Consider the following 3,930-nt stretch of genomic DNA (forward strand, 5'->3'; position numbering starts at 1 on the left):
AACTGGCTCTGCGTGTGGGTACTGTGCATGTGTTTGAGTGATACTAACACGGCTGAAACACACAACTCCCCATCCTGGGGGTTTCCATCCCCCCGACTCCTTCCACGGGGGGCGCTGACCCGGCTCCTCTACGGCCAGATGCCCTGATGGCAGCAGTCGGGATGTTGGGAGAGGTTTTGTTTTCTGTGGCTAGTGACAGCCCCAAAGTGACTCCCACCAGCCCCCATTGCCTTACCCTGCAGCTGCCAGTCTCTGAATCCTGGCCTGGAATTCGATTGGAACGAGGCCCTTGGGAGCTGGAGAGACCACGAGTCAGACACTGCAACATTGTAGCCAGAACATCCATGTCTAGATTTTAAGGCCAGTCAAGACAACTGAATAATCCTGTCTAACCCCCATGCATGTGACAGGCCACAAAGTCACCCCTGCACAGAGCCCAACCACTGGGATTAAATCAAAATATTCCAGCCCTTAGGAGAATATCCCGTTGTGTGCCATAGACGGAGCATAGGAGAGGCAGAGGGGTACCAATACTGGAGGCCCCTGCACTGGAGTGGATTTGGTGAGAGGTACCCAGCTGATCTGGGCAAGTGACTTGTGCGCCATGCCACAGAGGATGACAAAAACTCCAACATCCCTGCCAGTGTGAGCTGGGGGAAATTCCTTCCTGACCCCAGCAATGGAGATCAGGGAGACCCCGAGCATGAGAGCAAGGCCACCAGCCAAGCACCGGAGAGAAATGGTTTTCTATCTCACCCGAGAGCACTTTCTTCAGCCCCCCCGTCCCCTCTTGCCACCCCCATGTGGGGTGAAGAATCCATCATTGCCCTGGGTACTTTGTTCCAAAGTTTAATCACCCGATTGCAAATGTGTCCCTTATTTCTCATTTTAGTTTTTCTGCCATTAATTTCCAGCCACTGGTTCTTGTTCTGCCTTTTGCTGCTGGGTTAAAGAACCCTTCAGTACCCAGAATTTTCTCTTTGGGAGGGGATTTACACAATTTCATCAAGTGACCTCTTGGTCTTCTCTGTGATAAACTGAGCAGACTGAGCTCTTGTCTTGCACTGGAAAGCAACTTTTCAGCACTTTTTTTTCTCTTCTCTGCCCCCCATCCAATTTTTCGTTCTTCATCTTAAAATGTGGCCAAGATGACTGTGTGCAAGAGTCCAGTGTTGGTCTGACCAATGTTATACAGAGATAACACTAGTGCCCTATATCTAGTCACTGTTCTCCTGTCTGTACATCCAAGGACAACGACAGCATCGCACGGGCATTTCATGCTGAGTTGTTTGTTCATTATGACACCTAAACCCTTCTCCGAGTCACAGCAGTCTGGCCTTGCTCGTTAGTAAAGCTCAGTGTGTTTGAATGGCCACAGCTTCCCAAGTGTTCTGTAACATGCACAAGGGATTCCCCTCCTCAGTCACCTTCACCTCCTAGTGGTCTCTTGTCTCTTTCTTCTTCTCCAGGATCTGCATGTGTCATTGTGGGGGGAGTTCTCCTCCTCTCTTTGCCTGGGAGCGATGTGACCCCCCCGGATGGACTGACCAAACCCAGGATTCCTTCAGCCTGAAAGCAGAGGGGAGCCTTCACCCGCTCCCTCTTTAAGGCTCCAGTCCCAGATCCTAAATTTCCTGCCAAAGTACAAAAATCCACCCTGAGCCCAACTCCTCTCTCGGTGGTGATTTCCTTTCTCCCACAAATCTGTCTTGAGGACACAGCCCTGGGAACAGGTGAACACAACCCCTGAGATTTCCCTTCGCAGCCTGCAAGGGGCAGTTCGCCCTATTAAACAGCTCGGGAATGTCGTCTTTTTCTTTTGTCCTTTCAAAAGTAACTTCTTGTATTTCTAGTCTCTTTATATGACCCACTGATTTGCCGCTTCCAATTCTCTGCTGTACACGCCAGCACTGGATCGAGTGAGGTGCCTGGACCCATCCTGTACTGAGTACATGGGGGACTTGCAGGATCAGACCCTAAAATCGCTTTGGAGGGAAATTCTAACCCCACCCAACCCTGACCTGTTCCTGGGAGGTGTCGGTATTGACCCAGGCTGCCGAGCACCAGGGAATGAAGAGACCAATTTTATCAGTAAGTCAGATCCCCCAGCTGCCCGCTGCCTGGATCACCTCCCGCCAGGTGCCGCGAGTCACCCTCCAGAGCCATTGCTGGGCCCTGGGGGGCAGCCACACAAGCCATGGGGATGGGCAGCTCCCAGGAATCTCGGCAACGAATCTCCAGGCCGGAGGGTTTCCCCTAGTGCCGGCTCCACCCTCAGGGTCCAGCCAGCCAGCAGCTTCCACCCAAGGCTAGTGCGCTAACAGCAGCAGCGTGGCTGGGGGGCTCGGCCGGTAACTGGGCCAGTCGTCTGAGCATGAACCCAACTGACCCCAGGAGATGGACCCGGGTCACCAGCCCAACCCACCACGCAGCTGCTGCCGCTACCCCATTAGTGCGTGAGCTCCCATGGACCACACTGGGGAGATCCCCCAGCTGCAGGGTAGATATCCCTGAGAGCCTGGCAGGGCACAGCTCCTGGCTGACCTGCCCTGCTGAGTTCTCTACTAGGCTGGGTGGATCCAGGGCCAAGGGTGCTGGGTGACAGGGGGGCATTGGCTTTGGGCTGGGACTGTCACTTCCCCCACTGCCCATCCAACAGGATCACAGACGAAACCAGCTTAGCCTGCAGGGGAAGAGTTCAGTCCAGGGCCTGGTGCATTCTGGGAGCAGGGACGGTGCAGAGAAAGGGCAGATACAGGGCACCTCTGAACACTCCGCACAGAACTGCTTGTCCTGACCCACAGCCCCTGTTATCCCAGCCCTGGGCTCCCCTCTCACTGCTCTGCCAGTGCCCCTCACTCCCGATCCACAGACCTCCCCCGCTGTATCTGTGACTTCTGCTACTGAACCACCAATGCGCTGACTCCTCTTGTGAGACATTTCTCTGCACAATACTGCTGCTAATCCAGTTACTGATTCCAGGAAACATTTTCCTTAGCCTGGTTCCGTGTGTCACTGGTTTCTATAGCAAAGGCCAGTCCCTGGCCCTGTGGTCCAGACATCCTCATTCACATCAAGCTTCAAGTTGAGAATCATTTCCCATTCCCGCTCTGTGGGAGGGGACACTTTTAAATGCGCTCTCTGTGCGACTGCACGTGGCTGAGCAAAGAGAACAAACCCAAAATCCCCCCTGTGCTTTGGGAGCCAGGTTTGCTGTGGGAATTCTGTAGTTCAGATGACTTCACACCTGGGCATTGTGATTCTTTACCAGTTTCTCTGGCAGTGGGGCAGTTTTGTGCTCACAGCTGTGATGGCAGAGTGGTTAAGGCGTTAGAGTTGAAATCCAATAGGGTTTCCCTGTGCAGGTTCAAATCCTGCTCACAGTGAGGCCTGTGTTTTAGCTACTCTCTAACCCGGGCAATACCCCTCAACAACCCCCTGAGACACTCTCAATTCTCTCCCCACCCCAAGTAAATCCTGTTCTGCTCCTTTCATAGAGATTCCTGGGACACCACTTCTCAGCACCTGAAGCCTCTGGCACTCACCTAGTGCCCCATAGATCAGCCATAGCCCTGGTTCTACTTCTCTCTCTAGCGTGTGAAAGGAGCCAAGTCAGCGAATCCATGGGGGCTGCAGAAGCAACAGACAGAAAAAAAAAAGGTGCCCAGCAGCCAACTCTGCCCTGGCACCTCCCACCTGCTAGCAGGCCTGGCTGATAAGCTCCTCCTCTTCTCCTTCAGCGCCTCCTGCTGGCCATTGATGGGGTGTGCTGGAGGAGTGAGGAGAGAAAGAAGTGGGGCAGGGTCGGGTAGGAAGAGATTTGATGGTTTGGGGGCAGGGCCTGTGGTGGAGTAGGCACTGAGCACTGCCTGGGAACTCTCAAAGTCAGCACCTCTGAGCGCAGAAGCCTTCCCTGAGTCTGAGCTGCCA

The 3,930-nt window shown here is 53.9% G+C and overlaps 1 non-coding gene across 1 annotated transcript; it reads left to right on the forward strand.

The window, feature by feature from the left end:
- The first annotated feature begins 3,304 nt into the window (after window positions 1-3,304).
- TRNAS-UGA (transfer RNA serine (anticodon UGA)) lies at window positions 3,305-3,386 on the forward strand. Its single transcript has one exon. It is a non-coding gene; the product is annotated as a tRNA-Ser (tRNA).
- The last annotated feature ends 544 nt before the right edge of the window (window positions 3,387-3,930 follow it).

This window comes from Gopherus flavomarginatus, chromosome 11 (assembly GCF_025201925.1).
Source record: "Gopherus flavomarginatus isolate rGopFla2 chromosome 11, rGopFla2.mat.asm, whole genome shotgun sequence".
Lineage (NCBI taxonomy): Eukaryota > Metazoa > Chordata > Testudines > Testudinidae > Gopherus > Gopherus flavomarginatus.